Source organism: Rhipicephalus sanguineus, chromosome 10, assembly GCF_013339695.2.
Source record: "Rhipicephalus sanguineus isolate Rsan-2018 chromosome 10, BIME_Rsan_1.4, whole genome shotgun sequence".
NCBI classification, from domain to species: domain Eukaryota; kingdom Metazoa; phylum Arthropoda; class Arachnida; order Ixodida; family Ixodidae; genus Rhipicephalus; species Rhipicephalus sanguineus.
Genome location: NC_051185.1, coordinates 50713035 through 50726779, shown reverse-complemented (window position 1 = coordinate 50726779; position 13745 = coordinate 50713035).

Below are 13745 nucleotides of genomic sequence, written 5' to 3'. Positions count from 1 at the left end.
GCCACGTAGAGTGCTCAGGGCTCTCTGTCTGTGCGCGGATTAAGCGAAACCCTTTTTGTGTAAGCGTGGGCGGCGTTCGGAAGAGACGCGATTTTTCCACGCCGCACGCACAAGCGACGTCGTCGACAGTGGCAGCTTGCAGCTCAGGTTACGTAATCGCGAGCTTACACAAGGCGAGACAGTCGGTCGACTCTATGCGCTCCGCGAATGCCGCCGAGAGCGTTCCCGCGCATACCGTACTTTCCGCGATGTAGTACCCCACCCTGTACCTTTTTGACAGCGGAGCTATTTTAGCTCGATGTTCGCTACGAGCAGCGCTGTATATGCCAAAGGGGATATACGGCTCTGGCTACGAGGCGTTAAAAAATACATCGGAAAACATGAGCTTGTGCAGAGGGTTTCCTTCCTCTGTGGCAGAGGGCGTTCGTCGGCGCGCATAGCACGGCATTTTTGCGCAGCCGCAGCCGCAGCTTAAGAAACTAGGGTCTTTAGAATTATGTATCTATGTATTTTCTATTAAAGGAGCACACCACCTAATACTTACCTAGTGATGTTGCGCCTCAGATATGCGTAATATTTACTCTTTGATCGACAACGTTCACAGGTATGAACAGCCGTACCAGTTCAAGATGGGTGGGCGGTAAGCAAGTGGTTCAACTTTGGCCGGGTGGCTGAATCGGGTGACAGACAAACAAACAGAAAGACACAGACCAAAATTTTGCGTTTAAGTTCCCAAGAAAGACTATCGTCTTTAAAAGCTATCATCATCATGAAAGGAATCTACCTTATATGACATCTCGCATCGCCTAGCACCTGGTACAGCTGCGTCTAGCGCGTGCAACGCAATAACTCGGCCGGCGCGCCCTCTCTTCGTTCTCTTCTTCATCTCCTGCTTCGCTCGCCGAACACGTGCGCCCGGCACACGTGTTCGATTTAACACGGACGGGCGAGCGCACGAATACAGAGAAAGAGAGAGAGAGAGAGAAAGAAATGAAAGAACGAGAAAAAAATACAAATACAAAGTAAGGGATAGGTTTCAAACAGGAGAAAGTGCCTCAGACAGGCTGGCCGACGTTTCGATAGGAGGACCTATCTTTGTCAAAGGCGCCTTGTCATCCTTGGCGTGTTAGTTTTAAAGGGTTAGTGTTGACGCCATGTCCAGCGGTGGCGCTTGTCGCTGTTGGTAACTGCTGCCTGGAAAGAGAAAACTAGAGTGAGGAGTGTAGCCTTTGCCACATCATTTCAAGAAAGTTTGCAACTGCGCTTCAATATGGCTTGCTGAATCATAGAAGTACAAATGTAATGTTCAGTAGACTTCTATAAAAGCAGAGCCAAAACTGGATCCACAATTGACATTAACCCGGCACGGCGCCTGTATCATAGCAGTACATATGTAATTTTTATTGCTTTATTATAAAATTAGATAACCAACACTGCCATCACATTTGACGTTGCAACGACATTACGCCTGCATAGGGTCTTTTTCCAAAGCAGTTTCAAGATATTTTGTGGCTCTGTGGCGGAATATCTTACTGCCACGCAGAGTGCTTGGGTTCGATTCCTGCTGGGATCCTGATTTTTATTCTTTGCATTCATCGGGTCAACGCTGTCGACGCTGTCGATGTCGGTATTTCCTTGCGCTCTCGCATTTATATTACCAATGCGTGTTCTCGCCGTTTCTGGGAAGATACAAACTGGCAATGACCTTTGGCGCATACCCGCTTACCGTGGCCCATGGTATGCGGGTATGTGCCGCACATGTCACCCGTGTCATGACCAGACATTCATATTCTTCGCACCCTCTTACCCTCTCATGCCAATTTTTGTCTACACCAATCTAAGGAGGCTATCACGAGAGCACCCAGACGTAGGCGGACAGACAGACAGACAGACAGACAGACAGACAGACAGACAGACAGACAGACAGACAGACAGACATACAGACAGACAGACAGATAGATAGATAGATAGATAGATAGATAGATAGATAGATAGATAGATAGATAGATAGATAGATAGATAGATAGATAGATAGATAGATAGATAGATAGATAGATAGATAGATAGATAGATAGATAGATAGATAGATAGATAGATAGATAGATAGATAGATAGATAGATAGATAGATAGATAGATAGATAGATGCTCTCAAAATGCTTGGGGTTTGCTAAGAAATGCTTCGCATTTAAAAGAAAGAAAAGTAGTGTGTCATGCTAGCACAGGCGAAGCTTCGCTTCCACACGTTTTCCGATAGGGCTAGGGCTCCTGAATTTTATTAACAACGAGGCTGTTGTAGCTGGTCGTAGTTTGTGCAGTGTTGAAAAAAAAAAAACAACTCAACAGTTGGGTATGTACCGCAGTAATTGGACAAGCCCCATTACCCAGTACAGCCGGTGCGAGCGTTAAACGAAAACTCTGCTCGGTGAAGTGCAGCACGAGAAATGCGTTAAAGAGAGAGAGAGAGGTAGAAAGAAATAGAAAATAGAGAGAGAAAGAGAAATATAAAGAGAGAGAAGGAAAGAGAGTAATGGAGACAGGAAGAAAGGGATAAAAGGTGAACAGGAAGTTTGAGAGAAATGAAGGAAATAAAGATACAAAAAAGATAGACAGAGAAAGACATAGAAAGAAGCAGACACAACAAAGACAAAGCAAGATACAGCGAAGCGGAGAGAGAGAGAGAGGGGGGGGGGAGAGAAAGAGAGAGAGAAAGAAAGAGAGACATAGAAACAAACATACAGAAAAGACATACAAGAAACACGGAGAAAGATAAATAAAGAGAAGAAAAGAAAAAATGAAGATTAACAAGGAAGGCCACCCCAGCTACGCTCTTCCTTCAGTCTTGGCACCACGAGCGCGATGCTGCCATAGTTGTGTTTCACTTGTATTTTGAAATTACGCTTCCACTATGCCAACAGCGCCGCTCAAGCATCGATACATACACCTGGCCTACGCATCTATGCAGAGCGTGGCGCCACTCATCCGCTCGTCTCATGACCGCGCCTCCGTTTCTGAAACCTAATTTTCTCGGTCTCGGCTCCTTGCGGCGCAGCAAAGACGCGTGTTCCTTGCGTCGTCTTGTGTGCGTGTTTGTGTCCGCGATGATCGGCTAGCCGGCCACAGAAAAAAGGACGAGGAGGAGTGGGACCGGCGGCTGGCGCGCTTTTGTAGCGAATCCCTCGCGAAATGCGGGGACGGAGCGGCATGCGGTGTACCGCAGAGACTCGCGCTGTAGCCGCATCCGTCTTTCTCCTACCTTCCCTGCTTTCCGCTTTCATTCATTCATTCATTTACTCTTGTTAACTCAGGGTTTTATGAGTTTATTAGTAATCACTGAGACATTTGACGCTGTCTTTTTTATGTGTAACACGTTGAAATCGTTTCTTTTTATTATCATGTGTTCGCTTTTTTTCATTTTTCTTGTGTATTGACATGGAAAGTACCGCCTGCGGTTCTTAACCATGGAACCCCCTCTTGCATATTTACCTCCATTGTATTCTCTCAATATTTTTCTAATAAAGATTCATTCATTCATTCATTCATTCATTCATTCATTCATTCATTCATTCATTCATTCATTCATTCATTCACTTCCAACCAAGGTATTGTTCAATCTTTCAGAGGTGTTACCACCCTGTTTATTGAAACTGATCATCTCTTTGAGAAAAGTAGCGATAAAAGGTACAGTTTCGCTCCGCCCAGTATGCCATCCGGCGATGTTTGTGTCGTCAGATGTCGTCATCTTCGTAGTGTTTACAACTTCTTGTTACTGTCGCTATTGTCGTTGTAGGTATACTAAGATACTTTTCCTCTGTATGGCACTTGGAATAGGCTGCCTAATGTGGCACTCTAGTTTCTGCGTTTATTTCTTTTCGTCTTGATATTCGAGCGTGGAGTTCGCACGGTGCTTGACAGACAAAAACCGGAATAAATTGTATTTTTTTGTTGTTGTTACCATCATTTTTAAGATAAGAAAGTTTCTTGTCCCCAAACTCCTAGCATTGGTGATGAATCAGGTCAACAACATCATTAAGTATTACGCGCACCGATTACTATAGATTGACTACAATCACTAGGTTGAGTGATTGATTCAGTGGTGATTACTACAGAATGCAATTACTAGGAGGATTACTTGAGTGGTGATTACTGGAGAATGCGATTGATTGATTGATTGATTGATTGATTGATGATTGATTGATTGATTGATTGATTGATTGATTGATTGATTGATTGATTGATTGATTGATTGATTGCATTTGATTTCCCAATCCAACATCGGCGCCATGGGGAGACGCCGCAGTGCAAGACTCCGCATCAATTTCGACTTCACCGCATTTCTCCTCCTAAACTGAGATACAATCTCTAGCGTTCACAGTGACCGCTTTCTAGCATCCAGCTCACTTCGATTCCACGTCGCATCGTACCCATGTAAGAACGCACTCAATACGCGAGTGCCTACGGTATGCGAAGCCGCCGTCCTAGCTCACTCTCGTCTCCTTCCATTGCGCTCGTGTCGCTTCTGGCCGCGTGTTCTCAGCAGCCGCGCTCTGCTGGCCGTCTCCGTTGAGAATAAGCCGCCGCTGGTGACCGGCCAGCGCCGGACAATGCGCCGCCATCCCCGTTTGTCGAGCTCAGGGGAGTGAAACCGAAGCCCGTTTTTCTCGTTCTCGGATATTCCACCTTTTACATCGGCTATCCTTTCTTCCATACTTTATCCGTGTTTATTTTTTATATCTTGTTTTCTTCCTTCCTTCCTTCCTTCTTGCCAATAGCCGTGTGTGTTGCAACGGGACATCAGTTGTATCTTCGACGAGGGATACAAGCGCATGCGTATGGTACAACTAGGGCGCAGTCTGCGCGATTGTACTGTGTGTGAGTATGTGTGTTTTGTTATAAACGACGCGGCCGTGTATGCGTACAACCACCGCCGCTTCCTCCGGCCTTTCCCGTTCCCCGCTGGCACCGTCTAAACCCGGTCCCCAACAATGGCCGTCGCATCAGCGGTCTCCCGCTGCGCTCGCAAAGCCCAGCGACGGCGGCGAACAGACAATATGTTGCGCCCAGGTCCGGCTTCGCGGCAGCGCGCCCCCGTACGACATTGTGCGCTTCGAGAGGCGCCATTTTGTCTTTTGCCATTTACTTAACGTGCGGTGGTATACGGTATATCTCGCACGACACGCACCGCATTGTCGTTATGATCGTCACCGTGTATTGTATTGCCACGGGCGCCTATTTCTTTTATCTTAATGTGATCGGGCTTTACCCACAAATAAACCTGTTACCACAGCTCGTCGCAGGCAGCGCCGCATCATTTGGAAACTTTACGACAGTTTCAGATTGCTCTGTTATTATTAAAAGCAATATACGAGTAACCGAGTTTATATATAGCGAACGCGAGCGCCAGCGATAGCGCTTGAAGGTTCGATGAGTCATATATATAAGCTGAGGAATTCCACAGGCGAACAGATTACCGACAGCTGACGACTGCGATCGCGGCTGTCAGTGACAGAGTACACTGCTCGTACTTTGAGTTAGTTTTCTGGGCACAGATTCGCTCAATAAAAGGTTTCACTTGTACCAGCGTGACTGCCGTGTTTTTCAGAGTCACTACCACGTGACAATGATGTAGAACTGCCGAGAAGAAAATGTGAAGAAAGAGTTTATAATTCTATCTACTAAAAAAGGCACTGTGACAATGTCACAATCAGGGCCGCAAAGAAAAGATGACGAATGAGGATATTCTCAGTGTAGTTATGCAACGACGACTGTATTCGCAGGACGCTCGCGAGAGGTCAACACCATTAATGGTTGAAGACTCAGCGGCAGAACACAGAGCTCGAAATGAAAAAGACTAGGGGCATCATCCCGACATCTTCATCTGGCATTTGGTTTTTTTCACTCCTCAATTTCTTACTGTTAACATGTGCCAACTTGCCCAACTCGCCACTTTGCTAGTATAACCAAAGCACGTGCAAAGACATGACTACGTCCTCTTATTCAGGCGAATTAGTTTAGCACAAGTATTCTCATGTATACTAGCCCACTGCGGACCATGGAGTGCTGTCATCCCCGTTGAAAACGCTCGGCTGGGTGCGCCTTGAGTTACCGTGATCGGTAAACGGTCATTTTGTGGATGCCGCTTCGTGCGCGTGGCATCCTTTCGAAGGACTGTGTGTGCTGGATTGGAGCTCTACCAACGAAGGTCAGAAACAGGGTATGCAGTTTTCTGCAGTTTAGCGGTATGGTTGTCTTACCTCAGTTTTCGACTCGTTTAGAAGACAAGCTATTCCGCGTCAGGACACGCTATTAGCGAAAAGGCTAAATTTCTGCTTAGTCTGAACCATAGCCTCTAATTTAAAGTTTAAACTGTATTAGTTTTCTTTTAACCCACCCGTTATATTATAAGGGCCGTCAACTAACTGAGGAGAAATTCGAACTTGTTGTGTGGCCTTATGAAGAATAAACAGAGCAAATTTACCCGGAGACAGTAGCCAGGTATGCAAACACTATGGCCCCGATGAAGGTGATGTCACGTAGCAGGGCTCACTGTACTAGAAATCACATTTATAAGAGCAAATATTTGAGCGAGTTGGTACGGATGTGATAGAAAATACCCATCACGTCTGCCTACAAAGCTGTGCTGTTTAGCCCATGTGTGGAACCTTGTTCCTCAGGAGTGCGTGGGATCGAACGAGGCTGAATGACACTCGCCTGTCGACGTCACTGCGTTTCAGCGGGATTAAAGGCCGTTTGACGTGGCTGCGACTGCTGCGAAAAATATCGCTCCTGTCGCTCATGGCGGCTTCGTTTCTCGAGGCTGCGATTTTTTTTTTTTTTTCGACGTCACTGGCGTTTAATCAGAGGAATGGCAGAGAGGTTGAGCGCCGCGTGGCGCGCACGGTTCCCATAATGAACGCACTCAGAGAGACCCGGATGCTCGCAGCGAGCAGCTGCCGGACAAGTAAAGCCATAGTGACCGCGGAATCGAACACCCCTCGCGACCTGACCGACCTGACGTCCGAGCTTCGTCCCCAGCCTGGCCCCGCAAACCAGCTCGGCTTCTTTTCAGCGCCAACAATCGTCAGCGGCAGCAGCAACACCGACAAAAGCGAACTTGAACGGTTGGCTTGCCAGGTGGTTGAAAAGGAAAACAAGAACGGCAGAGCGTCCATCCCTGTGGGTCCTCCAGAATCGTCGCACACTCGCTGAATGCGGCGACACCCCCCCCCCCCCACCTCTCCCTCTCTCAAAGGAATTCGCACCCGCCTTCCAACAGCCCAGGCCCTCCTCTGTAGCTGGTCTCACGTGACCCCGCCCGATACAGCCGCACCCGGGTTCAGTCGTAGTTCGGGCAGCGGTGCGACTGGAATGCCCCTCCGGGGAGCCATTGGCGCGACGTGAGTGAGTGCGGCTGTGTGTGAGTCGAATTCGGCTTGTCGGTCGGTGGTTCGAGGCGGGGAACTGCGTGGCGGCGCGAAGGAATGACGCCGACAAGCGGGATTGTGATCGGTGCTTAACGCTGAGCGATCAGCAGACCGCGTACTCAAGACTTATTCAGCGTCGTATATCAGCCCAGCGGAGAAGGGTTTGGTGACGACGCAGGTGAATGCGGCGTGATTTGTTTTTTTTTTATTTGTTTCTTTCGTGGTGAGTTTCGCCGTATGACCGACACTAAAGGAACGCGGAAAAACGGATGGTACGTTCTTTTTTTTATTATTATTAGAGCAGCCGTTTGTTTTTCTGTGCTTCCGTGCGCGAGAGTGCGTGTGTTTTCGTCGCAAACTTCGCCACTTCTTCACCCTTCGTACGCCCGTTCTCGTGTATAACGGTGACAAAAAACGAGGTTTCATGGATAGCCAGTGCACTGCTTAAGATTTACGTGCTGCAAGACTTGAAAACGATGGACGGGAAGAGCTGGCAATCACTTCGTTCCGCACGAGCGTGCATGAATGTGAGAAGATGCACAAGACAAAAGCGGACGATGACTTCCTCTATTACGAAAGCACTATAGAGATTGTCTATCTGGGAGTATATGTGTTCGACGGCTCAGCTGGCACCATTGAATGGAACTGGTTTGAAGAGGAACACCAGCGCCGCTGATACTTCGTATCTGAAGACAGGCACCGACTGGAAAATTGTTCACGTAGCGCAAGAATTTGAAACAGGACACGAGAAGGGACGAAGACGAGCGCTGACTTTCAACAACCAACATGCATTAGCAACGCGACCAACTTCATACTCTTGTATTACTGACTGGAAGTGTCGAAGGATATACGATGGGATTTAACGCGAAACGGCTCGTGTGTGGCAAGGCGTTTCGATGGCGGCAACAGGAGTCGGCCTCACTTGACAAGCCGGATGACACGGATTTCTAATGGCATTCCGGATACTCCAACAGCAGTTCAAGTAAGACAACATACGTCGCGTTAATGCTTACGCCAACTATTCAAGAAATGGTTCGTTTTGAGTTATTCTCGATTAACTTGACTGAAGATGAATCTTCACTTCTAACTTTGTTTTAAGTAACTTCATTCGCGTCTAAAGTGAAGGCTCGTAAACAATCTAAACAAGTCATTTCTAACACACCGCTACACCCCCCAAAAACTTTCCAGACCAACCCACCGGCCCGTCCCACCGTACACAGAGGTTCTGATTATTTTTGGAGACCACTGCTTATTTCTCGTTGCCACATTTCATTGTTGCCTAGATATGAACGCGCGAGTTGCGCTGCTAAACACATAAATGAATCTCCAAATTCGGCATCGAGGTAGGAAAATGTTAGGAGGGTACATTGCGCAGTGCGATTAAAAGAAAGAAGGAATAGTTGTAGACCACCCATGCATACGCCAAGGTTCACGTGCCTCCCCTTTTCCCGTTAGGGCAGGGGCTCCTGATTTTTTTTTAAATACAGATTCATTGTAAGCTAGCCCACTTCTCGTGGCTTCTATGACCGTCGTTCGCTTATCCCTCTATGAAACCGTGACCACATCGTATCAGCGATAAAGCATCAGAACCCGCGTTTGACTTGTCTGCACCAAAAACCGGATCGACTGCACAGAACTACGAATGCAGTGCTCGCTTGTATAAGGAGACGCGGTAAAAAGACAGGGATAGACGATGAAAAAAAAAGGTGCACAGGAAAGAGTGGCGGCCCACTGATTTATTGTCGGCTAGAGGTCGCCAGTATGGAGTGGTGCGGCAAACCGTGTCTGGCGGGAAGGAAGGGCAGAATCCGGGAGAGAGTGTAGAAAAAACAAGTAATGTTACAAGCGGCATCGCGGGGGCAAAGTTCCCGCCGCCACCGCGGGACGAAGTTGGGGAAAGGGAAGGTCATAGGGAGCTTTTGGGGAAGGAGGAGTGGAATTTTGGGGGAAGGAAGCGGTTGCTCGGGGAACCTGCGGGGTAAAAAAAGGGGAGTAAATTGAGGATTCCAAAAAATAAAGACGCGAGAGACCGTAGTCGGGTGGGTGGAGAGATTGCGGTGCAAAAGGAGGAGGCTCCCAGTTTGGGGAGCGAGGGAATGAGGGAGGAGAAACGATGCAGAAAAATGAAGAGACCCTGTTTGCCTCGGTGGCAAAACTGCTTGCTTCCTTTTCATGCCGCGGAGGCGGGAAGGAATGCAACCTGGCCTAGACGATGGTTTCGAGTAAAAAATATATTTATAAAAAAAAGAGGGAGAGAGGAATAAAAACGGGGAGCTGCGCAATGCGGCTGCTCTCCCGGTGCGGAGCGAATTGGTGTGATTTTATTATTATTTTTTTCGGGTTGTTCAACCCGGCGACCCGACAGCGCCAACAACGACGAAAGACCTCGCCGGGCGAGAGATCCCGTGTATAGGGGATGCCGGAGGTGAATAAGGGAGAGGAGGGGAAGAGGAATTGCTATTCCGAAGGCGTCAGCGTTTCCTACCACTCTCTTTTGTGTGCCCCCTCTTCTTCTTATCTTCGTTTTTGCTTACGCAGTCTGTCTAGACGTACATACAAGGCGGTGTTCTCGTAGCTTTCTTCATTCCATTTTCCGCCATTTTTCCTTTTTGTACTTGTTTTCGTCTAAGCTCCAGCGCTCGCGGCGTCTCGCAAGTGTCGCTGTTTTCTGCTTACTCCGCAATGTTTCCTCACTGGGCAGTGCGCTGTGGTCTGCTGAATGCGTTGAGAGTGAACGTCGTTCGCATGGTTGCGGCATCGGCTAGCCGACTGCAACGATCTCGGTACGCGCTACGCATTTCGCGTGTCTTATCGGTGAGCTAGAAGACACTCAGAAGTGCTGGCCAGTCTTGGCTACCGCTGGAGCCGTTTACCCTCACCTTGCTGGAGTGTGAAGGTCGTCAATGAATTTTTACCGTGTTTTCTCGAGTCGATAATACAACGGGTGATAACTTAACTTACTAATGTCAAGCTTTGGGCTAGTTGGGTCTGCATAGTAATATCGAAACAATGGGACTTCTTCAGACGGGAACAAAGCAAAAGCCAACCACATGGACAAGTGATGATCTAACCTTCTATTCATGTTGCTAGGTTAACTTCTGCTAAACGTGTGTGCGTCGTCTCCACTTCTGACCGTCGAATACACTGCCACCCATCGGCTGAACCACACCGCGCATTCCATAAACGTTCCCTGTAATTAGGGGTGCTCATTTTTATTAGCGGTTTCAATATTAATCGGAATGTACTACTCCGGAGTGATGCTCATGAAACAACTGATCATAAGTGCAATCGCCGAGAAACTACGCGAAGCGGTCGTGTACCGACTCTAATACTCCAAGAGAACTCTATGTGGTCTGCAACCGCGAAGATGCAGGGCGTGCCAACGCCACTATTTTACTGCGTATGGAAGCGTTTCAGTAGAACGGTCAGAAATGTTTCAAGCAATTTGCAATCTCACTCCATTAAGTGAACTAAGATTCCGTATCTAATCTCGAAGGGAAATAATATATTTTAGCTTGCTGTCATACAAATACGAGAGGTGTATCTCTTGCTATACAGCAGCGTTCTGCCTATGACATATCCCCCCCCCCCTTATTTCCCAGTTTATGCCGGAACTTGAGCTGTCATTCATTAACTGTACAGCCTGGCTAATGTTTCTGAATACCTAATTCACTCGTACTATTAAACTTAGGATGAAGGAAAGAAGTGGAAATTTTAAGGGCTCGTTTTTCTTTGCTATACACAATATTAATGACAACCAACAGACAACAATGCCAAGGAAAGTATAGGGGACGTCATTAGTAGTAAAGGTAATGTAAATGTGAAGAAAGAAAAGTGGACGAAAAGATAGCTTGCTGCGGGCAGGGACCGAACCTGCGACCTTCGAATAACGTGTCCGATGCTCTACCAACTGAGCTACCGCGGCGGCCATCCCCCGTCCACTTTATGGGGTATATATGTGTATTTAAACGTGGGAGCGTCAGTCAGCGCCGCCAGTATCCATGACGGCGAGTGTGGAGCACTCTTTTTCTGTCTGTTGGCGTCACGTAGCACGTGGCGAGTCAAATGCTCCAAGCTGGTGAAATAAAACGGTGCATCCCAAAAGACGCCTCTCATTGCCCTGATGCTGTTACGTGGTGTTAAAGACGATCAATCAATCAATAATAATTCAATTCGCCGTGCTTTCTTTCTCCCTTCTTCTTAATTTTACGTTTATACGTTTCGTTTATACCCACCAGAGCGCCACTTGTGTAGTTCACGCTTGTTAATGAATAATTTCACGCGAAAAAAAGTTCGACACTGGCGTAGCCAGGGGTGACGTTGGGGGGGGGGGGTTGAACCTCCGTAAAGATGTTCAATTTCGCATGTGTATATACACACGCGCACACACAAACGCACGCACAAACATTCATAAAATATGGTTGAAACCACCACCTCCTCCTCCCCCCCCCCCTCCCTGGCAAAAAAAAAAAATTCTGGTTTCGCCCCTGAACATCAAGGTGCCAGGCATGCGCATATATGGTAATCTACTGCGTATTTCAGCAATCTCGCCTCTACTTGAACGCTTCTATAGTAAGTACACTGCGTACAATATATAAATTTCTTAAGAAGCTCGAAAAAGGTATTGGAAACTGCGCGCGTCGCTCTGACATTAAGTCGGCAGTAAAGAAATTGATTGAACTATCGAATCAGGAACGTGATCTGAAGCTGCAAAATCTCGGACTGATGCAAGGTCGCGGTTTTATAGTCTGCGTATCCGGAAGGATTCGGAATTGGTTGTCGAGATTGCAACAGCGCGCTATTAAAACGGCACCGAACTGAAATGAGGCGCACGCGAACGTCACAGAATTTTTTTTTCTTTCATTTTTTTTTCTTTTGTGTCATTTATTCCCTGTTCTCAGCGCTGTTGCAAGATCGAAAACTGACGCTCCTAGATAAGATTGCCGTAACATAATACAATTTCATGTTTTCCTTTCATAGACGGAACGAAATTTGCATGGTAGAAGATAGGAAAAGAGATATTCCCATTTTAAGATATGTGGGGCTTTATGGTGGAAGCGCCGGTGACATTTGCTCATATGAACATCGTCTCGAAAATATTGTGGTTGTGTTTGTAATTCATCTTAGTAACTTGCTTCAGAGCAAAGCCTAATAACGCAGTCCCTTGCGCATGCGCCTTTGACGACTCAAAGGCGATAGCCATCCTCTTCTTTTGTTTTTTCTTAGTTGATTGTATTGATTTTCGCCCAATTAATGTTTTCGTGTTGCACCCCTGAAGGCGAGATCCAAGCGTCCTCCAAGTTTTAATGGGAATTTCACTGTAGACGTTCTGTAAGGGATAATGATGCATATTTTGACTTCGGAAGGGACAATATATCACGAGGAATGACGTCACAGTTGCAGACGTTGACTAGGCGAATTCTTTGGAAGGGAGCTGATCACTTTCCTTATAGCAGAGGTCCCACTGGTCTCGCTATTCGTGTGGTGTTTCAAAAAAAAAAAAAAAAAGGCATGCCAGTAAGGCATAAGCGAAGCCAACCCTTACAAATCAGTACACGAGGGAGCCGCGGTCATTAAAATGTCGATCCGGATCTGTGGAACTTTGTCGCATCCTCCATTTCTATCGTCTATTGGCGCCACGACCAGCCCATATTACCACGGGGCCCCGGTTCAAGTTCCGAGGAATCGAATTATCCGAGAAGACGACCATCCTTTTCTGAGTACGTAGTCAAAGGAACGCTGCTGCGGCGCGGTCAACCCGCGGCCGCTGTTGAATAATGTAATCCTCATGAATATTCCACCGCGGTTGTCACGCCTTTCAGTGAGAAAAAAAAGAAAGCTCATCGTTATTCCCCCCCCCCCCCTTGGTTGACCAACCCGCTCGTTTTAGTGGTTTACGCGACGTTATTGGATGTTCTTGTATTTATTCGGGCGTCCGACTTTACGGCCCTGGTGTGAGCGAGGCCACAGGGCAAGGGACTGCGCCCGGAGTGCGAAGATTCGAAAGTTACATCAGCCTCGTTTCGTTTGTTTTGTCTCTTTCGGTGGCTAGGCTTGGATTCGTGCCACTCTTTATATCCGCGAACGTGATGCCGGAGAGTAGTGACGCAGCATGAGGGAACAAGCCCAGAATGCATGTTCCGAGTCTGGCGTTGGAAACTGAGAATTAATTCTTTAAGGCTTGATCTCAATCCTCCAACTATCGACACTAGAGAGGTCATCTGTAGTGTCGTTAGAAAGATAATCTAAGTTATCATTCCAAGGAATAGGTCAGTGTTACACACTTAGGAACACGTATTTTTTTATTATTCAGCTATAAGAAG